This window comes from Acanthochromis polyacanthus, chromosome 17 (assembly GCF_021347895.1).
Source record: "Acanthochromis polyacanthus isolate Apoly-LR-REF ecotype Palm Island chromosome 17, KAUST_Apoly_ChrSc, whole genome shotgun sequence".
NCBI lineage: Eukaryota > Metazoa > Chordata > Actinopteri > Pomacentridae > Acanthochromis > Acanthochromis polyacanthus.
Window position 1 is genome coordinate 11,206,731 of NC_067129.1, and position 27,196 is coordinate 11,233,926.

Genomic DNA, 27,196 nt, shown 5'->3' on the forward strand with positions numbered 1-27,196 from the left:
CCTCACCCATCTAAAGGTCAGCATCCATTCTTGTCACATGACTGAGAGTAATGGATACCTGTGTGTGTATATGTGTGTGTGTGTGGAGAGATCTTGACTGTTCATGATGGCGCAAAATTAACAAATATGACCAAATCAACTAACTGAAAATCCATCCATCCATCCATTCTCTATGCACTGCTTTATCCTCACTAGGGTCGCGGAGGGTACTGGAGCCTATCCCAGCTGACTCGGGCGAAGGCAGGGGACACCCTGGACAGGTCGCCAGTCTGTCACAGGGCTACATATACAGACAAACAATCACACTCACATTCACACCTATGGGCAATTTAGAGTAATCAATTAACCTCAGCTTATTTTTGGACTGTGGGAGGAAGCCAGAGTGCCCGGAGAAGACCCATGCATGTACAGGGAGAACATGCAAAATCCATGCAGAAAGATCCCAGGCCCAGGCTGGGATTTGAACGGGGGATCTTCTTGCTGCAAGGAGAAAGTGCTAACCACTACCCCACTGTGCAACCCCTAACTGAAAATCAATTAACTAAAATACTAATTTAGGGTCAGATCGGCTGTTGAAATAGCGTAGTAACTACAGAAAAAGCTCATTTGACAAATGCAAACATTAACCATGAAGATCTATAATGTATGTCATAATGGCAGCACTTAATGAAACAGTACATTATTACATTAAACACGTCATCAACAGAACAAGCGTCAAATGAATACATATAGGAGAATACTAGTAAATCAATACCATGCTGTTTTTGTTAAACTATGCCATTATTGCAGAAGTCCTTTATTTCACAACGTAACACAAAAACAGTGGTACATATTTGGGATGTGGGCCCTTTTCAGACATTTGTTGACAAAATTAGAGGGGCTCAAATGGGCGATTAACATGTTTTGTCTGTTTATTTCTAAAGTCTAATAGTCAGATGAAGTATGAAGTATCTGGAAGCTTTTTTTGGGGGTTTCTCTGAGCTTAAACTAGCTTGGCGGCGTCTTTCAGCGTCACTAAATCCCATCCTTCTCTCCCTGCTGTTGTCTGCCTCTCTCTGGCCGTTTGTGCTTTTAATTATTTGTGCTTGCCAGCTAACGCAGCATAAACCGAGCAAAGCACTGATGTGTTCGCAGGGTCACACATTTCCAAATCTGCTACAGACACGGGAGAACAGCGAAACACTCTGTCCTGTATTTTTATTTTTATCTTTTCAGAGCAGCGCACAATGGTTCTTGGTTTTGCTGATGTACACAGAAAGCTTCAGAGGAAGGTGAAGTGGGGTGTCAGGTGTGGACATCTGACACCCCACTGCACAATATCTTCCACCTCTGCACTCCGAAGGATTTTGCCATTTGGTGCATGGGAGCATACACACATCTTTTCAATTCATTAGTAGTATTTTTTACAATAGTTTGTGTCTGTGTACAGCCTGTTATGTGTGGCTTCTCTGTTGTCACAATGCCCTACATCAACTTGGTTGTCTCATGTAGAAAATGTTGTACGTGTGTTTGTGTTTGTGCGTCTCCTCTCTGTCTCCGTCTATCTCTCTCTCCGTGGGTGGTAACTGTTAAACTCTTCCATTTGGTGGGATTACTCTTCCACTCGGTCCTGTGGGAGCAGCCATCAGCCCGTCATCTTTCAGAGGAACACTATACCTTCTGATGCTTTAATCCCCTCTTCGCTCTCCTCCCCTCCTTTTCCCACACTCAACCTCTTAACCTCATCTCCCATTTTCTCTTCCCTCCCTCCCTTTTCCCCCCGGGCTGTCAACTTTCAGCTGAAGTGGCTGAAACTCAGTAGACGCAGCAGTGGCAGTGTTTAAAGCTGTGATGTTCCAGCTCAGTCGGATGAGTTCAGTAGCAAGATGCTGCTCTTATTTATCCTTTTGGGAAGAAACTGTCAGCTTTGTATCAGTGCTTATCATGTAAACTGATAAATAAAAATGCTTGAGGGGTAAAATAACTTATTTCATCTGTATTAAACAATGTACATTTATGCAGAAACAACAATAAACCAGGGTATAGACAAAGGTCATCTGGAGGTGTCGTGTGGTGTGGGCCTCAGTGGATCAGGCTTGTTCCCTAACACCCTGCAGATGGTTGAAGTGATTGGTAATCTAAGTAGTTTAGAGGATGAGGCTGTTGTTGAGTTCCTTGAGCCATTCATGAGCAGTTTATGTGGAATGGCAAAAGTGTGTCCTGCTGGGGGAGGCTAGTGCCATCTGGGAGTGGGTGGTACATTGTGTCATGAGATTCATGTGGATGCCAGACTCCAAGGTTTCCCACCTATATATTGCAGTTATTGAGGTTTATTGTTTATAACAGTAGGTGTAAAATGTGGAAATAACTGTCATCCATTCATCCATCCATCCCTACTCCCAGTAAACCTCTAAAGGAAGTTTCCAAAGAGGCATCCTGATCAACCAAACTTCCTCAGCTTCCTCTGTTCGACATGCAGCAGTGACTGTACTTAAAGCTCATTTTGGCCACTTGTATCCACAATCTCATTCATTTGGTCACTTTCCAGAGCTCATAGCCATAGCTGAGGGGTGGAACAAAGACCTACTGGTAAACTGAAAGCTTTGCCATCTGGCTCGGCTCCATCTTCACCATGATGGTCTGGTGCGATGCCCACATTTCTGCTGATGCTCCACTTTCCCTTCACATGTGTACAAGATCCTTAAACTCCTTCACTAGAGGCAGCAACTCACCCCCAACCCAGATGGAGAAAACCACTAGTTTCTGGCAGAGAACCGTGGCCTTAGAACAGTCATACAATTACACTGTATACACATGTTGTGACTGCAGTGCTGACCTTTATATTCCTTCTGATCATTTATACCTTCATCTGTGTGTTACTGTGCCTGCTTGCAGTTTCAGTGCTACTGAATGGGGCTAAACGCTGTAGATTTGAGAAGGCTGTGTGTCACAGATGTAATGAGACAAGCACAACTGGCAGATAAGCAAAGAAACTAATTCTGTCTCTGCTGCTTGACCTGGATACAACCCATATATGAAGATTTGTTAAACGAGTAGGGAAATGTGTGTGTGCAAAAAGTGGAGGAGGATAAGAGAAAATTTGAAACCCTTATGCTCTATTAACTGTACTATAGTCACTGTAGTCATGCTGATTCTAGTAGATGTATTTCGGCACAGCTGTGCTTTGGAGTGAAGGCTAATGTCAGCATGCTATGGGACTTTATGGGTAAAATTCATCCTTGAAATAGAGGGAATCTCATTACTCTATCATTCTGTTTGCATTTGTGGTTTTGTCTCCCATAAATATCATCACTTACAATAATGAATAATATTTCTATTATTACTGTAGAGCTGAGACATGGTTTCATGATATTTACCTTCTTTCACATGCACACGTGTGTTTCTTTACTGGCCAATGTAACATGCGATATCAAAGCTTAGGGCCGGTGTTTTTCCCAGGATGCCGTGTCAGAACCCATTTCCATCCTCGTCCAACAGTCTCTGATGAGCAGTGAAGTCTTTTGATGTTCGAGGCTGCAGCCCCATAAGGGTTTGAGCTTATGTGTCTGATGTGTCTGGAGCGTGCTTAAATAACAAAAGAGCAGGATGGTCTGAATGTGTGTGTGTGTGAATAATGAAATGGGCCGTGCAGTTTGCGCTCATGAGTTTGTGACAAGGTCAGGAGGTTGTGCGTCATGTGTGCAGCCATCTGAGCACCATACAGCCCTTTCTGTCTCTCACTCTTTCTCTCTTGCATCCTTTACTGCTTCTCCACTTGCACAAACACATTTTTTTTATTCCTTTGCCGCCATTCACTGTTCATTTCTCTGCAAATGAGAATCAGACAATAAGAGAGCTGAGGTAAGCCAGCATGAAAACAAAACAGACACATGCAGTGTTCCCACCCCTCCCATGTGCTTGTATTCCAGATAATCATCTCTGAATGCAGCGCCCTAATTGTCGCAGCTCCCTGTTTACGTTAAAGGGGATTATGATTGGTGAGTGTGATACCATGCATTTACTCCACTCATCTGGAAGGTACCATTATGTATGGAGGCTTTATAGCTGATACTTGCTGATTATGTTTGATTCTCAGTGATGCTGATTAGGCTTGCCAAACACGCAGAGTGCCGAGTGATGCCTCTTTCTCAGCCCATATCCTCTCATTCTCTCAGGGAAGATAAGTGTGTGTGGGTATTACTCTCATGGGACTTGGCACTGACGTTTTGTGACTTGGTATTGGTCCATTTTGGGGTGCTGATTTGAGTTTATCCTGCCTAAACAGTTTTAAAGATATATTTTCTCTTCATTCATTGCTACATATTCTTCATAGGACATTTTAATGGATTAACATGTGGATACAATAGACTTCTCTGCGGTAATTAGTCAAAATCCTTGGTTCGTTGGCTGTTGGAGGGCTTAGCACAAAGCCCCTACATCTCTGCTGACTCATGCAGGATACTTTAAGTATTATTTTTTTCTGCCTTTGGAAATACATGTGCTTTCATTGCTGCCTATTTCAGTCTTAATCTAAACCCCACATTGGACATTATGTCTTAAACCTATCTGATCCCAAAATAAAGCAGTGCTGACTGTACGGCTCCAACTTGTTTTGTTTACGTTTCTGTTTGTCTCAGCATAAGCAAGAAAAAGACATATACTATAAATGAGTTTGGTATGGTTTTAATTTTGTAGTGTCTCCAGGGAAAGGATTTGTTTGTGCTGTGTTTGGGGGAGCACCTGCAACTTCAATGTGTTATCTGATTTATGGTTGAACAGTTGCCAGTACGTTTGAGTGAGTGCTTTATTAGTATTGATGTGTGAGCCGACTGTAACACGATCCATTCATTTAATAAGGGAAAAGGAATTTACATCCTGATTCGAGCATTTACACCATGACAGGCCATTGATACATCTGTGTTCCTGTCTGTGAGTTTATCTTGACCTCATTCTGCAACTGTTTTTAGAATGTAAAATGGTAAAAGTAGCTGCGATCACCTTGAAGCATTGGTACACACAGATTTTACCCCAAAGAAAAACTCCTTATTCACTTTTTTGCTGATATTTAGATTAAAAGATTGATATCACTCTGATGCTGTATCTCTATGCTAAGTGTAAATCCATTTCCAACATGTAGTTAACTTTGCTTAACTCTCAAAAGTAATGCTTGGGGGAAATAGCTAATCTTGCTCAGTCTTGCTCTAGCTTAACTTCTCAGAGCCACTCAATTAGTTGCCTGGCAGCTGCACGGAGGTAGAAACATAGTCGAACAAAGTCCAACAAAAAACAATTTGTCATCTTTCTTTGTGTATCAAATGTTGGATTTTCCTATTTTTCTTGTATTCCTTTCATTTTTTATTTTCAAGACCGTGCACACACATTGGCAGGCCTTTGGCAATTTTACAATTATTTGACAAGTGATTGAAGGTGCTAATAGCGCTTATGGCATAAGAGGAATGGCAGAAAAAGACAATTAAATTGTTGACGGCAATTATTTGTGAGACAGTTAATTGTCAAATAAATTTCATGATGATGACAGCTCTACCCATGGCAGGCACACACAGATTACTTTAATTGTGATGCGTGATTAGACCTGCACATGCACAGTCTATGTTCCACTTATTAACAGTCTGCATTCAAAAAACTATACTGTGTAAACATGTACTATAACTATACAAAAAGTAGCATGTAGTATGGATTTCTCCAGTATGGATTGCAGTGTCAGTGGGGGAGAATAATAATCATCTTTTTGCTAATGTTATTAAAATGATCTAGTTTTTTAACAGGGGGGGAATGTTAATAGTATGACCAAACCAGAGTGAAGAAAAAAGGCACTCACTTGTATTGAATCAAAGTTAACATTACACTACCAAAGCAGCAGAAATACCAGGAGAACTAGTTTAAACCCATGTTACACTTACAGTTAAGTTATGCAACAGTGAAGCAGTGAATCTGGTCCCTTCCAGTCATCAGACAGGCATTACATAAGTAAACATTCATCTTCGGAAAAATGATCGACTTCCAGATTTTTATACCATTCCAAAACTGGAAACCAGCTAAACCTGTCCTAGCAAAATAAATCGAGTTGACATTGTGTGCTGTGGCGATATATGGTATGCAGTATTATCATAAATATGTAGCAAGCGGTTTTTTAATGCAGCCCTAGATTGTAGAGTCAAGTGACCTATTATCATTGTCTGCATAGATCTAACCTTCTTCAACCTGAACAGAGGTAATCAGCCAGGATAATTAAAAAAAATAAAATCATATTTTGAGGCCCATTATCTTGCCTGGTAAAAACAGACCATTGTTCTCATGCCAAACTATATGGTGAGCAGAATTTGTACTGGCGTTTCTCTTCGCTTGAATCACATTTTCTTACTGAGCTCGGTTGCTGATGAGAAAAGCATCACTTCTTCTGCTTCACATAGTTTACGTTGCTTGGCTCTGTGCCATCAGTGCCTTCCCACTATGACACTGAGCCCCTCTCTCACTTATGGCATGACTTAGATACATTTCTACTGTGTCTGTCAGATTTAACCACTCCGTGCCAACACTCAATATGTTTTGATCAGACAGCAGAGCTCTGAATCAGGCACATCCATGAGGTAAATAACCAGCTCTTTTTTTTTTCTGACAGCACACTCACAGGGCTGAAGGTCATGTCTCCGTGCACTGTAAAAGCATATTTAAGAATGAGCAGTAGCGTGCAAATGACCACCAGCACAATATGCAATGTTTCTGCATAATAACCAAACTGCAGGTAATGAGCAAACTTCTCCCACATGAATATTCATTACAGTTGCGGTTTTTCTGCTAATGTTGTGCTGTGTGACCTTGCAGTCTAAAGATAAAGATCCCACTGGCCCATTAGCAAATGTTAACATCAACTTCCTGCATATGTGACCTTTGGAGCTGGCGACAGTGAACCAGGATTAAAATACAACTGCGCAAGTGAAAATCTGCCTCATATCAAAAAGTAATGATCATTTAATATTAGCGGAGATAAAGAGATTTGACAAAAAACTGAGATGAATTCAAGACAGATTGAACATTTAGCATGGTGGATGAGTACCACAACACTACCTGTATGTGGCTGTATGTTGGGTGAGGGACCACAGAGGAAGGCACATCCACATATGATATGGAATAATTGGCATCTCACCCATCATGTCAAACCCCAACTGTCCCTCGTGACATTATCCCTGATGTATGTCACATTTTCCCAGTGTTGATCATGGAGGGGTGCAGTCTAACACCTGATGCCTGCTTATGTTTCAGTTTTTATTCCTGTCAGTCACATTTGTCGTCACTATTAATGAGCGATGTCTGCTTGTATACCTGTTCAATTTATTTTTTCTGTCTGGTGCGTGTCTATGTGTCTGCGCCTACATGTGTTCAACACATGCTTTGTGCACATACCACTGCATATATAGTGCTGATCCATGCTAATGGAAACTGTAATAGTGTTAGCCAGGAATTAGCTGATATGACCCTAAGCAGTGGAAAGAAGCACCAGTAGCTAAAGAGACTCTAAGAGAAAGGTAGCAGGCCAGAAGGGATATACCATTGTGGATCAGCAGTGCATACATTATTCATCAGCTCTACTCGCATGGCTGGTGATAATGATTTTATCAGAACTGGCATGGTGGGTGTTGGTTGGGTGGAGGAAATTCACGTCCTGACTGTGTATATGTGCGCTTCTTTTTGTGTCCCTTTTCCAATACAGTATATGCTCATGAATTTCAATACAATAGCAACAGAGATGGCAGGAAGCATGAAATGGGAAACCAATCTCATCCCGCCGGCTCTTAACTGATATTGCCACCCCCACCCACACGTACACGCTGCGATAACGCCCGATAAAGAGTGAAAGGTTGAGTCTATTGTGCTGAAAGGCCAGCTAGCTCAGGTGTGCAGGAAGACGGAATGAAACGGCTACACTTACAGGGCCGCTACCAAATTTATTCAACGGAAAAGCTGAACAACAGAAACTGGTGAATAGGCTTTGATATTCATTTACTTTGCCAATCCGCCGACTGCACGGCTGACAACAAACAATGCGTATCACTAAAGCAGCACTCCAAATGATGAGTGCAGGCAGAGCAAAGAAAGCAAACAAAAAAGAAAACCCCGACATCCCAGTGTTTCTCTAGCCCTCCTTTCGGCTTACATAACATCCTCCACCTGCAGTTGTTATTATTGCCTCCTCTGTATTCTGCTTGTTCAAACATGCCAACATCCACTGCATTGAAGTTAGCACTAAACTGCTAACTAATTTCTCCCCACTCCTTGGATAATTGCATTACAGCTCAATAACGGCATGTTTGGGTAGGAGTGTGGGAACGGGCTGTTGTTCATCCCTCTATATTGGCTATTTCCTGTTTCAGCCGGCTCGCAACACAACACGACCGGCTATACTGTTAGATAACACGGAGAAAAACAAACGAGGGAACAGAAGGGACAGACTGGGAAGAGAATGAGGTCTGGTGAGCAGACAGGTGCTTGGAGACACTCAGACGGATAGCATATGTGCACGTACGTACACACAATCCTTGCACAAAGGAAACTGTGATAGGCAAGAAGCACTGCAGGGGTATTGTCTGAGTAAGGTGCTGAAATGTCATCATGTGCCTGGGGGCAAAAAGCTCTCAATGTGTGTGTGTTGCCCGTGCACCAGGGTACGCAGACACTAGTGCTGTCTCCCCTCCCCTGTGGAGGCTCCGTCAGGTCCTTTTGTTGGGTAGATCTGTTACCTTCCTTGCCCTCTGTCCCGACTTGCTCGCCTGTATAAATGTTAAATACCGAAACACCGGTCATTTCATTAGATGCACAGTGCAGCAGACAGAAGAAAAAGGGGGCTCGTCAGCCTATTATGTAATCGCCACTGTTTTTCTCATAAATTCCCATGTCCTGAAGCCAAACATCTTGGGGGGAAGGATTTGATGATCCTGAGAAATCTGAGAATTGTTTTGTCAGAGCACACAGAGAGTAAATTGTTGTTGCAGTGGGATTTATCTAATTATTGTTTAATGTTTCTAAATTTACTGTGCATATTTACTGATGGAAACATGTCCGTACATTTGTGTGAAACCCACCACTGAATCATCTCCTCAACTGACACATTGACGAGTTTTTTATTTAAAAAAATGCCTGAAGGATACATCTTCCTTCTTGGATGCGAAAGATCTCTGGAGTGCTGAGGCAGTTTTTGGCAGACTGAAACCCAAATTAGAATTTTTCTGCATGTCCTCTCTTTGGAGCTTGACATTCCTATGTGAACTTACTGAGTTAAATTATTAAGTTGAGAAAATTTAAATATAAAAATGATTTTAGCTGATAGCGACTACATCAGTCTTTTTTTAATATATATGGGTCAATATCTGTCAAAAGGTATGGTGAACTATTGTCTTTGCTTCCAGAACTAGCCTAGGAACAAGAAAAAGACAAACCTAAATGCAGAGCTAAGATTAATCAAGTTTATCTCAACAACATCTTCTTAGAATTTGCAGAGGAGAAGGCTTGGAGAAGATTCCATGGAGGGTTGGCAAGTAAGCAGTGAAGGTCCAAGAAAGTGGGATGCATTGAGAGGTTTCTGACTGGATTTCCTGAGTGTTGTGGCGACAAACGGGGAAGGCTGCTTTGACACGATGCAGAAGTAGCATGAAAAGAGAAGCAGGTGGTGCAGACTGAAGCAGCCATTTCTAGTTGAAGCTTGCAGAGAGAAATGAGCGAACCTGAGGCAGAAAGACAACGGGGTTACTTGACTGGAAACAAGAACAAACTAGTGCTGACTAAAACTGAGCAGAGTGGGCCTTAGTGTTAGTACTATGTTGGTGAACTGAATGAACTGGGATTGATTTTCCACTGAATCTCACGTATGGGAAGGAATAAGCAGCAGAAGGGGATGGAGTGTCACACCCACATAGACATACATGCAAGGAGAGGGAGACAAACTGGGTAAACAAGAGACACAAGGAGAAGGGAACAAACAACAGAAACACAAGGGACAGATGAGAGGCATATGACATGTACTGATATGGGAAAAGGCCTCTACCATGCTTGCTTTGAATCAATTGAAACTGTGGCAGAATGTTCAATAGCTCATCTCAGGAAATTACTTCAAAGCAACTTTATTAGACTTGGAAGCAGACAGATTGACATGCACGTTATTATTGATTCACATTGACCTCCATGAAGGAGTTACAAGCCTCAGTGGATGAGATGGGAGAGGCAGTGCATACATCTGTGTCCTGCTTTCACCAGGGAAAGCTTTATGGTGGAGTGGCAAAGAGAAAGCCACTGTTTAAAAACGCTAATTTTAAATCTATACTAGAGTTTATCAGATGGCTTGTGGGAGACCCGAAAGTCAACTGGAGGGAGGTTCTTTGGTCTGATGAGACCACAATTGAGCTTTTTGGCCAACAGACTAGACACTTTAGACTAGAGCCTGCACAAACACTCCTCTCAATGCTCCCCACCTTGAAGCATGGTGGTGGCAGTATCATGATGTGGGAATGCTTCATGCCAGATGGTAGAAGGTAAAATGAATGCAGCAAGTATTGTAAAACTCTGGGACAATCTCATGCAGTCTACACTACTATATGAAAATTTGTTTTCACTTTAACTTCAAAGACTCTCAGTTGTAAAAGCAATAAAAGGACAAACTACCATGGGGGTTGGATACTTGTTATTGGCAGTGCATTCATTGCAAACCTGTTTCTATAAGGCTGAACTGCATATTATGCAGCACATTGCGTATGAGGGTGATTATCACCGACCAATCATTGTGCAACTGTTTTCAACAGTTCGTAGTGACAGTTTGCCCAACCTTTCCTGTGTTGAAGCACATAATTTGTTGTTTGTGTGTGTTGCCTCGCACAAACATAAATGCTATAACTAAAACCGGTAGCAGCCAAGCTTCTCAGAATGCAAATAATTCATTTTAACAGCTAGCTTCATCAACCACATGCAATCTTAAGGTCTCATAAAATGCAGACAGCTCTGTTGAAAATACCATAAGAAGTTACATATGGATAGTAGAATATTAGCATTTTTCAGTCAAAGAAAAGTTACACAACTCATTGTTTGCATTTACCTTCATATGCACCTATGTCCACTTGTGCTGATTTCAGAGCAAGCAGCTGACAATGCCAGTAACATTATGAGGCTGGAGGTTTACGTATATCATGGTTCATTGAGCGTGGGTGTCTGAAATATGTTAAGCTTTTGAATAGACAGTTAAATCGTGGAGTGTACTGCAGGAGAAGTTTAAGTTGTTGCTGTAGATGTCTTGATATTTTTCTTCCCACAAACTGGGTCATTGTGGAAATCCACAGTAACTGTTGTGAATCCAAGCTGACTACAACTGCTGTCAGTGAAGGAGCAACTCTTCAGAGCCACGTTTCAAGCCTACATTTGGTGATTTCTTGATACTTTTAAACGTGGCAGAAAATAGTGAAATACAACTCGAGGGTCGATTCTTTTTTTGTTTGTTTGTTTGTTTGTTTGAAGCTTCTCTTACAAAAGGCCTGGTGGGTTTTGAAACGGTGAAGGATGAAGGGAAGAAAAGGGTAGAGTGATGCAGCAGGACAACATGAGCAACAGCAGCTTTCATGGATGGTTTCCAAGAAAGAGATGGATTTTTCTTGTACTCTACGGTGCACCTTTTCACCTTTTACTCCAACCACATCCCTGTTCTAGGGATTTCTTACAGGTTATATATAAAATAACATTTCCTGCCTGCTCACCGTTCACACTGTATTGTTTTTTTTTTTTCATGAAAAATACATATACAGCACTAACCTACTTGCAGGCATATGTGTTTGTGTGTACATGTGTTCCTATATGTTCGTGTGTGCCTTCACTTGTCTACTGTATCTGTGTGTCATTGTTTTTGTGCAGAACTTGAGGCCAGAGAGCCAGCAATTAAAAAGAGGACTGGGACATCTAAAGGCTTACAGGCACAGACCCAGCACACATGCTGGCAGTCAATTGGCAAGCCAGGGGAGGTGAAATTGGAGCGAGAGAAAGAGAGAGAGGAAAGGAGGAGGAGGAGGAGGGTGAGTGCATGTGGTAGAGAAGGGGAAACCAGAGAGAAGAGGGCGGGCTTAGACTCAAGCAGAGCACACACACCCTCTACTCAGCCTTCAGTCTGGTCTAGGCATGCAAGAGGCAGCATGTGTGAGTATGTGCTGTGCTGTAATGTGTGTGTACATAGAGTGAAACGCTGCGCTGGAGTCCGGGAGATGTCTCATTGATGCAAGGATTCCCCTCTTTGCCTCTTTGCTCTTGGAGAGGACACGTGCTGATTGTGTTTGAACCACCAAAGGGAATTAACTGTTACACACAGAGGAAACACTGGGAGCTTAAGTGAAGGTAAATAGATGCATTTGTTGTTTTGAGGATGTTTTTTTTTTTTTCAGCTTTGTGAGAGAGAGATTTGTTGGGGGAGTTAAAGTAACTGGTTTCATGTGGTTTGTGTTAAGATGATTTGTTAACCATTTGTGAGGAAGGAGGTGAAGTTGGAAGTTGTTCAGTAGTACAAGATTTTTGTGTTGCGTTATTTGCACACCAGTATATGTTGGTGAGCGTACACTAACGTTTTGTCAGATCGCATGCTTTCTTACACAATGTGTGTCTCTGTATGTGAGTGTGACTTCTCTCCTTTGCCAGTACAGTCTACTACTGTTTGATAATGATTATTTATTTCTCTCTTTATGACTCTCTCCCGCTCTCTCACTCTTACACACACACACACACACAGGCAAATAAAATGAAAATTGCTTTTGAAAAAAGCTTCACAAATGTTTTAATAACTTACTAGCAGCTATCCTCCATGGGCCATTGTGTGTATTAGTTGATGAAGGAAGTTTATCAATCATTAATGCCCTCAGCAGGGACATTGCCTAGTTTCCTACCCGAGGTAATTTGTTGATAAGAAAATACCTTAACAGCTCTCTGGACTGCTGCACCTGATATTTCCCCACCACTACAAACCGCACAGCTCAAAGGGCAAACGTTGGATACATGCTGTGGCAGAGCATGTGTTTGATTGTGTTGTGCTTTTACATAAGATGATACAGAGATGTGAAATTATATAAGATAAAGTGAGATTACTCTCTCTGTGAAATAAAAAAAAAAGATACAATTACTGTCAAAAGCTCATTAGAGAGCTGCTGTACTCTGAAGAAATGTGGCAGTACAAGTCAAAATTTGTGGTTCCGTCATCAAAGGTGCACAAAGCAAAATGAAGAAAGAGGGATCACTCACTAACGGATTATGGTCCAATAAAGACATTAGCCTACTTTGTGTGTGCGCTCTGTGTTGTGAGGAAATAATAGAGGAGAGGAGAAACAGCTCAAGAGCAGAATAGAGGGGGACTTACTCTGACAAAGAGGGAGACTTACTGAAAGTCATGAGGGAGCAGCAGTAAAAGGCAGAGCGGTACTGAAGACTTGGAAGAGAGCGACAGTAGCCGAGAAGACAGAGAGAGAGACAAGTTGCAAAGAAACTGAAATGCAAAAAAAAAAAAGAAGGAGAGTCTGTAAATGTGCACTGTGGACATATTCACCATCTGTCACTCAAATGTATGTGTGTTAGAGCAGGTGTTGGGTCTCAGCTGTGCAGAGGGTCATCTTCAGGCATCCACACATCCAATGAATTATGACAGATCAAAGGGCAGAGAGTCTCTGGTGTCTTTTCTCTTCCCTTGCCTTCTTTCTTCTTCACCAAAAAACCTGTCTCTTTTTGGTGTTTGGTTGTGTTCATTGAGAAAAGTTGAACAGGTAGATTGTCCTGGATTATCTAAAACTGCATTAGCCATGAATCCAGCACAGATCAAATGAGGAATCCTTCAGTTTTACAGTATTTTTTTTGTTAATCATGGGACTCTGATTGATAGTATGGTTTATTGTTGTTGTGGCATATCACATTTAGGTAATATTCCTTTTCTATACAGTCTAGATTCCTGTGATACACTCAGATCTTCCACAGAACCTCTTTGGAACTTTAAAATGACAGAAGTCACAGGACATTTATCTCTCTCTTTAACTGTAAAACAGACAATTTCACAGCAAATCAGAAATTCTCTTCGGCCTTATCAGCAAGCTTTAGCACGGTGTTTACTCTGTGAACCTTTACCAGCAGCATTTGATGTGTTTTTGAGAAGAATAAGACTAATAAACTTGCTCTCTGTCTATCTGTCTCTTTCTTATTTTCTTTCATGTTATCTCTTCCCTTGCCACAATTCCCTGCTTCAGTTGCTGCCATGAGGAAGTTGAATATTGGCAGGGTATTTTGGGGAAGTGATCCGTGAAAGGATTTATAGTGGCAGATAAAAACTGATGTGTGTGTGTGTGCGTGTGTGTGTACCCTCGCACACTTTTTTTTTTTCAAAATTGACAAAGACTTTGCAAAAGCCTGAGGCAGTAAAGAGAAGGGGGGAGGCCAGTATCTCATATACTGTTACACTCTGCTTATCCAGGTTTTTGTGTATATGTGTGTCCATTTCCTATGTGAGCAAGCGGCCGTTGAGGGGCAAACATGCCTGTGTGTACATCCACACAACCATGTGGTCTGGGTACAGTAAGCTAATATAGTGTGTGAGCGTGAAGGGGGGGATGGGACTGGGCTAAGTGAGCCTTGTGGGTGTATGTGTGTGTACATACTGACCCAGATTGGTACAATGCTGGCACGGCTCACCTTTAAGGCAGATGTAGGTATTCTCTTTTACATACGCCCAGCCTTGCATAAACAAACATTCTGGAGTCTCTAAATTTACATTCATGTGTTTAAACTAGACTAGAACGTGAGTAACTCCATTCATGAGCTCAAACAAAAACCAATGCTGAGCTTTAAAGTTAGAAGTGGAACAGATTTTTGTTCTCAAATGATAGATGGGTCCTTGTGACAGATTGCTGCCCCCCATAGTGTGATTACAGTAATACACACACAAGTTAATATATCGGTAGATATTCTGCAGCCTCATTATAATCTGTGCTATAAATACGAATCACCAGGTCGTACTTATCCTTTGACCTGTTCATGTAAAGCTCATGATGCACTGCATGTATTAAATAATGCATTACACAAATGTAAATTTTAATAATAATGATTACAATCTTCTACTTCACCAACACCAATAACAACAGGAATCTCGATCTTCCAGCAGATACTCTCTCATCATTGTCCACTACAAGACTCTTCTGATCTTGTGGCAGAGCAGACAAAGAAATGATTACAGATACGCTCCGTAAGATGTAATTTGATGTGCGTGCGGCAGACATGATAAAGTGATGATGCAATTAAAGTGAAAGGGATGATCTCTCTTTCTCTCTGTCTCATCTTTGCCTGTCTGCCTCTCTCATTTTCTAAATGTTGCTTCTTTAACGCTTCATCCGTCTTCCTTTGTGGTCCACTTATTTCTGCTGTTAAGCAAATATGAGGCTTACGCAGCCCCCGGTGCCCATCTCCCTGCATGCAATCAAGCTGTTTAAATGTTTGTGTTTGACTGTGCGCCTGTGGGTTCTCTGTCTGTGTGTGAGTTCCTGCCTCTCCATCTCCCAGTTCTCGGCTGCTGTCACTTACAGCCCACTAGAAGCCTGCTTTGGGGGAAACCAGGGCGAAACTGGGAGTTGATGGCAGAGAAAACGTTTGTGTGCCTGATTAAGGTGCTGGTTCTGTCATGGTTGCATACAGTAACAGAGGGAATCCCTTTGCAGTGTAGATTATAAAATATGGCTGTACTCCCTAAGCTTGGGGTCAGGATCCTCCCTATTCAAAGGGAGTTACACACAGAAAAAATAACTTTTATGCTACTCTAAATGGAGCTTGCTTCTTCTAATTGACTTTTTGGAAAATTTCACTTCAGGAAAAAGCTGCTGAAATAAAATGCTGTTTTGTTGAGCTGGTCTTAAACCATGCTGTGAAAATGGGTTACAAATAGACTTTCTTTCATTTTAAAGTCAAACAGGTTGTTAATCGCTGGGATGTGGTTGGCTGTTGCAAATTTTTTGGAAATTGTGTAACACGGGAGCAGGCGAATGACTCATTGTGAATATTATGTGAGACTGACGTGTTTGCTTATGTGCATCCGTTTGTAATGCCGCTGGTCTTGTTGAGCAGGACTAGAAGAGCTGTCAGCAGGAGAGTGCAGAGTATAAGGTGAAGAACATTGTGTAAGCCTCCTCAACATCGGCCCTCTGTTGAGAAGGAAAAAAAATGGAGAACGAGAAGCAGAAGGGATGCCTCTAATTTGTGAAGTGGTCCAGACGGGGGAGGGGTGTCTCAGAGCTGACATGAGCTGGCATGTGCTCTCATTCATTTCCTCTCTTTTGTCTGTTCTGTGTCTGCTGATGAATTGGGAGTTTCCTTCTTCCTTCCTTCCTTCACTCCATCTATTTTGTCTCTTTGTCTCCCTCTTTTCTTTCTCTTTCTTGCTCCATCATATCTCCTTCCCTGTGACAGCGTTGCCATCCCTGTCATGTCTGCCCATTATCTCTGATCAACGTTGCGTTCCAGCCCACACATCAGCTCCGGCTGCCAGCTGATGAAGGCTAAATGCGTGTTTGTGTGTACAAGCATCTACATCTTATTTCACATACAGAAGGTTTGATCTTCTTATTTCTTTCCTGGAGGATGAAAAAAGAAAGATGAATATTTATTATTTTGCATGAGTAATCAACATACGCAGGATGCTGGTAGCGTGCAAACAAAATGATATTTTGTCATTGCTAAGAAGTACAATGTGGATGTGTGGTTTTGATGGGAAAGGGAAACATGCTCCCAGACAAGATACTTGAACAGGAAACTGCTGTAAAAGACTTCAGAGACAGAGAGTGGAAATACATGTGTGTGTGAAGTGCTGAGTAGGGATTTAAGAGAGGCATTACTGCAGAGGTGCAAAGACTGTCTTCAAAGATTGTATTTATGCTTTGTTTGCACTGGGGAGATTTAGCCTTCCTGGGATCTCCTTTTGTTTTTATCACTGCTCGGAAATCTTTACGCTCCCTACTTTTCTGCGTGGGTTGTCTGTGAAACTTTACATCCACTTGACTGTGTAATTACAGCAGAGGAAACAGGTCAGTCAGCCATTGTCTCTGCTTCTGCGTCTTCCTTGACTCTCATCTTTCCCTTCAACCCCCCACATAGATGGTTGCCGCTGCCGACCTGGCTTCTGGCGACTCAGTGCTCATCACATAGTCACACTTCGCGTTGCTGCTCGTTGACCTGGAAGCGATGCGGTGGGATATTACAAGGCGGTCTCAAAAGCCTGTGCGTGCTTTTGGAAGTGTGTGCAAGCATGTATGTGAAAATGTATGTGTGGGAGTGACAAAAGCAAGGATGAAGGCTCTCGGGCAAAGCTGGATATTTAATTTGTTTCATTCTTTGGGTATAAATAACCTGTGCTGAGTGCTGGGTAAGGTTTCTATCAGACTGTGTGCTTTTTGACGTTGTCCCGTGATGCATTAGCTTTTAGGCACGTGAATGTGTGTGAGCGTGGTCAGGTGGTCTTTGTCGTCTGCCCTCAGGCCTGCACTCAGATGTCGGTCGGTCGTGTGGAGCTTATGCAGGTCACTAATGCACTGAGAGACGAGGCTCTGTTCACTGTAGCCACTCAGCAGGCCCAAACAATAACCCCCAGCTCGGGTCCGCACAAGAGATCAACTCCCGGGAAATGGAGCCATTGACCTAGATCCAACCTCTTCCACTGGAGGAGACGCCACATAACCGACATGCTGCTGACATCCTCGTCTCAGAGACACAATTGTGTTTGTCACAAGGCGTCTATTAATCATTGGCTGAAATCCAACCGGGCAGTAATTTGAGCACCCTTCTTCTATGTAGGATGATATAGTTTAGCCTCATTAACTTAGATTAGGTTTCACTTTCAGGAAGATGCTGCTTTAAGAAAAGGGATCTTATTGTTCACTTTTGCAAATACCTAAATCATCATGCTAATTTGACAGCATGGGTTGGAATTTGTGTGTGGTTTCTACTCTTTAGCTTTACAGCATTTATTTGTACCACTGTCTGAGCATACTGTGTCATGTGGTGCTGAGTTAAAATCATTTAAATGCTATATAATATACACATAGGGGGCTTGGTTCCACTAAAAGAATTAGATTGAATAGAAAACGGAGAAAGTCTCAACAACACAAGCAACGTGAAAATTCTGGCAAATTAAGATTATTCTGCTATATTCTGCTAGTTTGTTGGTTAACTAAGAGATCCGTGTGCCGTAAACGGTTCAATCAGTTCTAAAAATAGTCATTAGCTTCAACCTTAATCTGTCTTGAGTTTTATTTTAGCCTCTGTGTCTGTGTGTTTCTAACCTATTGTGTGCTAACAAAACTGGTTGGTTTGGTGTTGTTGAAATTTACAGAACATTGATGCAACAATCTGGGCGTAGGTCCACTCTCCTTCTGTGAATTTGTCACACCTTGCAAAGGGTGTTTGTGTTTGTGTGCTCGGTGAAGAAATGGAGGGAGGTCAGTTTTCTCTTGTGAAACAATTAAAAATAGTCTGATCGTGTGAAAAGTACAGTATATGATGCAAATGCTCTTTGAACTGGACTAATATTGTTTATATTGTTGTCACTGTGTTATTAGGAGTTTTTAAAGGAAGATTTTTGTACTAAAACTATTTTTCATGTGTCATAATTTCTTTCTGCAGACTGTAGTAGGCTTGCGTTGAACTATTGCGTATTGTTTTGCTGGTCTGTCTCCCATGTTGGCCTGAGACGCAGACACAGTGCACACTGAGCTGGTGTCTGTCTGTCTGTCACATTCTTGCTGAACATTTCTTACCCCCATCCCTCAATGCAGCACATTGTCTGCTGTCTCTCCTTCAAGGGGGCACTGCTGTTGACTCAGGTGCAGGGATGCACTAAGATAACTTCCCCTTTCCACATCCTGCTGCTCCCCCACCCTCCCCCACCCTCCCCCATCTCCCTCCAGGCTTAAACTCTGCGCTGCCCATTCCTCTGCTGCTAGCATCTCTCACAACATTACCTGCATCACCTCTGTCAGGTTTATATTGGGATGGTATGTTTTGCCCCTGTCTCTCTGTACCATCTTATCCTTCAGTGTTTTTTTTCCCCCTCCCTCTCCTGTGGTACCGTCTCCACTTTTCGACTCCTTTCCTGTCCTATTGTTCAGCCAACCCCCTCTATTGCTCCCTGGTGATGACTGAAGTATTACTACCAAGGTTTTCCATTTAACTTCAGCAGTGATCTTAATTACTGAAGTGATAACAGTTTTATAAACCATCTATGATTTACTCTGACAGTTCTCTTTTAACTAAGAGGAAGCCTATACTTGTTTACACCCCCAATAATTTTATCTTTGATGCATTTACTTTACAGTTAAATACAACAACAAACAGTTTTGTTAACACATCCTGGTTAATAGTTATTTTTTCATGTCACTCTTGACAAATTTAAGGCCTGATTTCCGTTTTTATTCTGTACACAAACTGGAAATGACGACTGTGTGCTGTAGCAGCTTATTTTTCCCGTTGCATTTCTATTTTTTGGAACACACATTAGAGTTCAATCCATATGTTTTTTTCATGAGGAAAACCAGCTAATAGTAATCCAGGGCACCAATAGGTGATATATGGATTTATCTCTTGTGTTAAAATTTAAAATCACGCAAACTCAAACACAAAACTTTTCTTTATTTGTTTCTCACATGTAAAATTAAAAGAGAACCTTTAAACATTTATCCTCCAGTGTTGAGGCTATTCCTCATGGAACCAATCAGACAGAGCAAGACAATACTCACTGTTTGGTGACTACAGATGGAGAACGGTGTCTGCATCAGGGCCTAAGTACAGCAGTTTTGAATTAACTTATTGTAATGATGGGTAAAATCACACCTGACAATCATCTGTGCTGATAATCGGTCAACCCCATACAGAATGTAGCCTTTGAACAAAAGACAGGATGCTCTAAACCATTTGTGCAAAACTCCGTCAATCTAGATAATCACAGTAATCACAGCGCTCACACGGAAATATTCAGTTTGTTCTTCTGAAACAGGATAATGAGGGCAATTTAATTTTTGTGACTTTCCATTATATAAATAATTTAGGCTTTGTTGTCCAACAGCACCAAACAAGCACCTTAAAGATGGCCTCTATCTTTCTTACAGACAATCTGGTCAACACTCCAACAATAACCTCCTCAATGACTCCCTGCAGGTAGTCGTCCAGTCGTATCGTTACTTACGACAAATGGGGCCTGTTCACATCTGCCCTACTTTGAACTGACACAGCATCTATCTCTATCAGCCCCTCAGGACCTATCAGCAGCACTCCACCTCTTTACCTCTTATGTCTCCTTCCACCTCGGCACGCATCATTCATCTGTCTACCTGTGGCCCAACACTCGATTCCACCGGCTCCCCACCGCATTAACAGCCTCTCATCCCCGCTTTCAACACCATCATCTTTTTTTTTTTCCAGGCCCTCTTGCTGCTCTCATCCCATCCCCCTGTCTCAACCTCCCACCTCAATCAGTCTACCTTTGCCTAAAACCCTCTTATCCCCCTCTCTCACCCACACAGCCACCCTGTTATTTCGCTGTCCCTTCCGGCCTGCACACAGCGGAATAGAAGTATTACCTGCCAATTTAGCTCCATTCAAACCTCTCTCTGTTTGTCCACGAGTGTCTATATACAGTGTCTGACTTTGAGGCCATTCTGTAGTGCAACTGGCACGAATTTCTGAAGACAGCATTTGATTCTAAAGCTAAGTATCTTCAATCTAAGATGAAAGGAAACCAGTTTTCAAAAATACACTTAGCTTTCTGACTAAATTGGTTATATTCTTACAGTTTACATCATGTGGTAAACTATCCATCTATGTCAAGCTTAACAGCTCTTTACAGAATGGCCCCTTTCACACTTCATTACTTCATTGCCATGTCAACCAAGCTGAGAGGAGTTTCGTCTCAGTGCACCACCAGTAAAACCTGAAAAGGAAACACAGGACAACTTCCACACATTACAGCTCAATAAATGCCAAAGAATCCAATGGCACAAACACCACAGGATTGCAGGGCGTGCCTAAGTGCAACGGTGATAAAAACAGACTGTAAAGAACTAAACAGACTATCGAGGATACCCAAGTGATTGGGTCACTAAACATGCTGGAGTAATTAAAACAGTAGTAACAAGTTAGTTGTGATTTTTCCCTCCGTGTTTTTTGCTGATCAGATCTTCCAAAAAATGCATAAATGACTTCCTTTTATCTCCTGATTAACAAAAGCCCAACACTGGCTGACAAAACACAAGTCTAGAAATGCATGTGTTACAGTTCTGGAGTTTCTTTCCCCCTTTTTCTTCTCCTTCTGTCAACACCAGCAGCTCCTCCTCCCCCAGGCAACGTCTTTGCCCCGCAGGGTCTCTGCAGTTACCAGCTGAATGTGGAGCACAGTCTCATCCTGCTCCTCCTGGATAATTAAACAACACTCCTCTTACTGCCTCGCACATATTTGGAATGGCAAATCACCGCATGAATATTCAGTTGATTGGTTTTGATGACTGGGAGGCGATTGTCTGTGCAATCACTGTTTCATCAGGACCGAGCCCTGATTGAGACCTGGCAAAAGAGGGAGATGACTTATTAATATTTAACAAACAGCAAATGGTAGTTTTTTCGTTCACCATCCAACCTGCTGCACCGTATGCCTGAACTCTATCAATAAGAGGATTTTCAAGTGGCATATTAACCTACAACAGAAGTCCCTGGAAGGATTTAATTAAGTCTGACATGTCTTGATCTTGACCTTGGGAGAATGGAGCACTGTGATCATCTTGTGTAAAAGCCTCACATTAAAATATACATCTTTAAAAATCATAATGGGAGTCTTTAAATTGTGGGGTTTCCTTTGATTTCATACAGGGACTCCTGATAGCTGAGGTTGCACTCTGCAGCAGCAGCAGCAGCATTAAAAGCTGCACACATTCATTGAATCTCCAGGGCCTCTCACTCAATGGAGGACTTGTGGTAGGAGGAATTTTCTTTAAAATATGGTAATCCCTGACTGCACCATGTGGCAGAGACAGTCAGCTGAAATCGGAGTTAAGGAGCGTACAGCGTAAGCTCCTAGAAAGACGGAGGAGCGTATTTAATGAGGTTAGTGACACTTGAGGAGCCAAGTGAAGTGAATTGGCTGACAGTGAATTCCACTGCCCTTTATCTTTTTTTTTGACTTGATCCTCAGTTGCCACACTGACCCAAAATCTAAAATCTTTCATATATGTCATACTGGAGATGATATGCTGCACTGCATATCATGTTTTTAAGCTGTTATCTTTATATTTCTTTTCAGTTTTATCTTCCTTCACTCTCTCGCACATGCTTCTTTTTTTTCTTTTTTTTTTTTTTTTTACAGCAATTGGCACTGAATTTGCTTTGCTAACACAATCCCAAACTCCTTTTCTCCACTTTGCTGTTGGGAGATGAAATAGAAGGGACCATAGTGAATGAATAACAATCCTCTCATTTCCTCCCACTCCACTTTGTTCTGTCGTTTTTTGTGCTTTGCCTCTGTGGCCTCGAAATGAAAGCGCTCTTCAGGAAGGAATTATAATTTGTCTCTCACCAGTTAAAAGAAATTAATGTTTGATTTGAGGAGGAGCCGAGACTCATGCTTGCAGGCACACTGTTTGTGTGTGTGCGTTTAAGCTGAGAGTCGGGGGGAGGTGGCGCGTGTCTTGTCAGATCCCGTAAGGATGAATAAGAAGCTAATCTCCCTCTTCCAGGGAATTCTGCTGCTGATGTTTCAGACAGTCGTCTCTCAGAGGGACTGTGTGAGTGCAGCGGCGTGTGCACTCCCATCTCGACAATGGGATGTTTTCGGAGCGTATCTGACTCTTGTCTCGGCGTTAGATATATGTAGTTCCTGCTCAAATGTGAACAATGCACACACACACACACTAAGGTGTGCACGTTCACAGAAGCCGTCAGGGATAAGCCCCCAGTTCTTAATTTTTGGACCATGAGCCTTCCTGCACTTAGCCCTAATTCACATGTTATTCATGGGGCATTTGTTATCTTTAAAAGCAGATTTGCTCAGCACAAACAACAAGAAAGCCCCACAGTGCATGCACGCATGCTTGTAGGTATACTTGTGTGTATTTCTACAGAAACTGGGGAGCATGGAGACAGTGATAAAACCCTTTGCCAAATTCCCATGGTAGCCTATTTAGACTTACTTGGGAATTAAGTTTTCCTCATCCACAAATTCCTTTGTTTACCCCCCAGCAAGAGCATAAACCTCAGTGACTTCACTCCTTGCCTATAGCAGGAGGATCAGGGGGCACAGTAACAATTTGAAGAATGTTAAAGGTGCGAGAAGAAGGCCTAAGGCAAGGGTGATTCCTGTGTCTGCATCATGTGTTTTTTAAGCGAGTTGCGGGGGGTGGTCATGGTTTAAGGGTGCGGAGAAAGGTCAGGGAGGAATGGCGAGCTGAGAGCCTCTCTGGTTTCAGCCGTGTCTAGACCAGCCACTACTGTTGCAGTCTTCAGTTTAACTGGGATTATTTTAAGCCAGTAATGGCAAAGAGAAAGCACTGGGTGGTAAGGATAAAACACAGTATCAATTACGACTGTCTTTTAAAGTGTTACAATTCTGCTCATTAATCATCATTATTTAATCTTTGGATTAAGTACCTCTAAGGCGTTTTATCCGGTCCACAAAACTGGAGCTCTGACAGAGGTATCTGGACTGAAACGTTCAAAACTATGTTTATGCAGTCCAAAACTAGTATAGACATTGAGAAGTAATTTGATTTTACCACAAGTCATTAGTGGTTGCTTTTGATGTGTAACATACTGTGACGAATCATTTTAATAGCAGAACCTCAAAAACTTTGCAGAAGATGACTCGTTTTCTTTGTTAATGGGATCTTTTTGAGAGAACATAGTACAAAAAGTGACTTACTGCTTATAAAAACAACAAAAATGAAATTAAATTACACAAATTCTGGTGCTTGTCTTCACTAAAGCCCAAATTCTGCATTGGTAGTCTGGTATGGTAGTCTATTGTTCAGTAAAAGAAATGCATTTGTCTTTGGAAAATAAAGTGCTCAGTGATTTCATAATATGAAACCAGTGGAAGACTTCAACAGCCAACTCCAGCATTCGGTCTAGACTTTGACAACAATGGAACATGTTTTCTTTGGCTCCATTCACCGCACAGTGCCGTATAGTGGTGCACATCCACGTCATGTTTAGTTTGAGTCTGCAGAGCGGGGCTGTGTGTCATTTGGGTGGAGCTGTGAGACAGGTGCAGAGATGAAAAGACTGGCAGGGGGAAGAAGGGTGTGTCTTCGCCATGGCTGTTCTGACAGGCCTTTGGTATTTTTCCAAAGAGCGCAAGTGCATGCGTGTGAGCCGGAAGCACAGCTCGAATTTCTCTGGGGATCGTGCAGGTGTGTGTGTGACTGGAAGCATGTGTGCCTTCATGCCATTGTACTCTTGGTGTGTGCTGCAGAAAACTACCTGCTACTGTTTGTGTGTCAGGTGGTAGATGTGAGGGCCTGTAAGTGTTGAGCATCTCTCTAATGCAACCGTCGCCGTGTGGCAATATAAGTTTGCAATAAATGACACATCCAGTCCCAGCACAGTGCACAGCCTTTGTCTCACTCTGATTTTGTGATTTAAATGCATGCAGAACAGGTTTCCTCTCACAAAATAGAACACCTGCAATTTAACAATGCTGTTAGTGGAAAGATTCAGGGAATAAAAATCAAATCTAAAGTTTAAAATGAAGCAAAAGGCCTCTTTTTTTTGGGATTTGTTTTAGGAAATCAGAATTCAATTTTATTTTCCCCAACATTCGTCTTTGTCCCCTCTCGGTGTGCGTGTCTGTGAGTGGGCATGTCTGCATGGTAATGATGCTCTGGCTGCTGTTGCGCAGGCCATTGTGTTAATACACTCTCTCAATGTGTTAATATACTGCGAGATTGAGAGCGAGAACGAGAGGGTGAGAGAAAGAGAGCGAATAATTATGTTTCCCCTTTTGTCTCGGCTGCCTCAATTAAGCCTGAAGAGAGGCAGACAGAGCACATGTCTACTTATCCACTTAAAGCTCAGCAACAATAGGACCTCCCAATTTCTCTCTCTTTATCTCCCCCTCTCTCTCGTTCTCATTCTGTACATCTTCCTCCCTCCCTTTTTTCCTCACTTTTCCCTATCAAACTTCTATTCATAGCACAGCACCCCGATATTTTTTCCACCACACTTCCCTCTTCTGTCTGCACCAGCCTCGGTTCCCGCCCCTCCTCATATGTTTCGCCTCCAGCCTCGCCTCACCTCTCAGCTCTACATGGGTTTAGCCGAGAACTCCCCCACCTCCTCCTCTCTTTGCTCCCCCTCTCCCTCTCCGGTGCCTTGCTGCAGGGTACAGGCAGAGTTAAAAACGAAGAGACTAAACATTTTTGACTGTACACTGCCGGGGGAGAGGCAGCGGTTTGATTTCCCCTGTGTCAGACAGGATGGTTTTGTTTGTTTGACCTGTGTGTGTGTGTGTTTTTTTCACCTTCTCCACACGAAACTCAGGAAAAGACTGAACTATATGACTTGAGAACAATAATGCACAGTGAACATAAAGGACAATAATGGTAAAACGCCTTCATTTGTTGTTGATGCCTTCATAGATCAAGTATTGATCCATTGTCGATTAATTATATTGATGTGGGATTTTAAAGGAAAGCAGGACTAAAATCCAAAATAAATATTCAGCATCTGTCAAGCATTGCGCATCATGTTTGCTTTATGGGGGTGGGTGGACAGCATGTGGGTCGGCCTCATCAGGACATAAGGGACGGGGGAGAGATGAGAATAAAGGGCGGAGTGAGAGGAAGAGGAGGAGGAGAAGCATCAGGGTCAAGTTTAGCTTATATAACTGCTTCCCACAGCTGTGCTGCAGTGGTCTGAATAAACAAACATACATGCTGGCCTGGTGCAATGTCAGAGCTGACCAGTGGAGCACAAGCTTTTTGTGGTGCTCTTCCTTGCGATCATCTGCTTTCGTGGAGGTAGGATGCATCTTTCGCACTCCTCCTCGTCTCCTGGAGCTGCATTTAAATGACTGGAAGATCCTCCGAGATGCCACAGGGTCATGAGAGGACAGAGGATGTGAGGAAAGCAGAAGTTTGCGGATCGCCTTTTTACTACTTCTCCTTTTCTGAACTCTCATTTCTGCATCTTTTCCCAGAACTGTAGCACAGTTGATTTATTGTCCTTAGCCCCAGAGAATAAACAAATCAGCAGCGTTATCTGATTACTATCTCTAATTTGATGACACAAATAACAAGGAAAGCAGCTGCAGTCTAAGTTTGGTGCAAGTAACTCACAGCGCTATTGTACAGCCATGGGAACAAAGTGATGCTTCTTTTACATTCTAAAAAAAATGGGGAAAAAACAGCATGTCTGTCCAAAATTACTGACCAGATGTGGGGGCTCCAAACAGACTCTGTGGTGATGGCCATCTGCTTTGCAACTGATAAAGCCTCTCTTTTTCTCCCTCTTGATTTTTAATTTTTTTAAGTTTTTACATCACAGTAAGAGATGTTCTGTTCCATCATTTCCATGCTTATTGGCTTATCGGACCACAGTCAAACTGTACGATTGTGTTCACAGCATGGAGGCCAGCAGGTAGACTTACACTGCAGGGAGCTCCTGAGCAAAATCATCAATACTATCTGCCTTGTTCTGTGAAAAAGCTACATTTTCATCTGGTTGCGAGCTGAAAATATGTGCAAATCTTCACACAAGTGAGCATGCTGGCATACCTTCACACTATACATAGCACATTATGGAAATCTTGGTCTACCCTAAGCGGCTCAGGGCTGGTATTAGAGAAAATTAGGTCGTGTTGGCAAGGATCATTTAATTGAGTGTTAAGCAGAAAATCATACTCCATGGCTTCTTTCATCTTCTGTCATTTTACCACCAGTGTGCATGTGTGTGCATGCGTTGTCTTTGTCTGCAGGGAAACAACGGGTGTTTTCCCAAAATGTTGTGTGCACAAGCCTCTACATGTCTGCATGGTTTCGGGTGGGCAATGAGTTTCAGGGTATGGTTCAAAGAGATTGTTTGTGAGCCCCCCGCAGGCTGGTACAACACATCTGTGCTTTGTTACTGATGATCTGTGTGCATGTCTTGTTTGTCTGCTGTTTTTTGCCTGATTGCATGATCTTAA

General features: G+C 42.3%; 1 protein-coding gene across 1 annotated transcript in view; it reads left to right on the top strand.

Moving 5' to 3' along the window:
• Window positions 1–12,090: 12,090 nt before the first annotated feature.
• The window catches only part of tiam1a (TIAM Rac1 associated GEF 1a), a 55,978-nt gene continuing 40,872 nt past the window's right edge, over window positions 12,091–27,196 (top strand). Inside the window, exon 1 of the mRNA XM_022209670.2 lies at window positions 12,091–12,357. The gene's annotated coding sequence lies outside the window, so the exon portion shown is untranslated. The remainder of the gene's footprint in view (window positions 12,358–27,196) is intronic.